The sequence below is a fragment of the Sapajus apella genome, unplaced genomic scaffold, assembly GCF_009761245.1.
Source record: "Sapajus apella isolate SASKATOON/1434 unplaced genomic scaffold, GSC_monkey_1.0 scaffold33, whole genome shotgun sequence".
In the NCBI taxonomy this organism is placed as follows: Eukaryota; Metazoa; Chordata; class Mammalia; order Primates; family Cebidae; genus Sapajus; species Sapajus apella.
Window position 1 is genome coordinate 6,319,120 of NW_022436973.1, and position 267 is coordinate 6,319,386.

The window sequence follows — 267 nt, forward strand, 5'->3', positions numbered from 1 at the left end:
TTTTGTTTTTGTTTTTGTTTTTGTTTTTGAGATGGAGTTTCACTCTTCTTGCCCAGGCTGGAGTGAATGGTGCGATGTGCAGTCTCAGTTCTGTGCAACCTCTGCCTTCCAGGTTCAAGCAATTTTCCTGCCTCGGCCTCCCAAGTAGCTGGGATTACAGGCATGTGTTACCATGCCCAGCTAATTTTTTTTTTTTTATATATTTTTAGTAGAGATAGCAGTCTCCATGTTGGTCAGCCTGGTCTCAAACTTCTGAGCTTAAGTGAT

At 42.3% G+C, this 267-nt stretch overlaps 1 protein-coding gene across 1 annotated transcript in view; it reads left to right on the plus strand.

The window, feature by feature from the left end:
* Window positions 1–267, plus strand: part of RBL1 (RB transcriptional corepressor like 1) — a 78,628-nt gene that overhangs the window by 23,961 nt on the left and 54,400 nt on the right. The gene's annotated exons all lie outside the window — the stretch shown is intronic.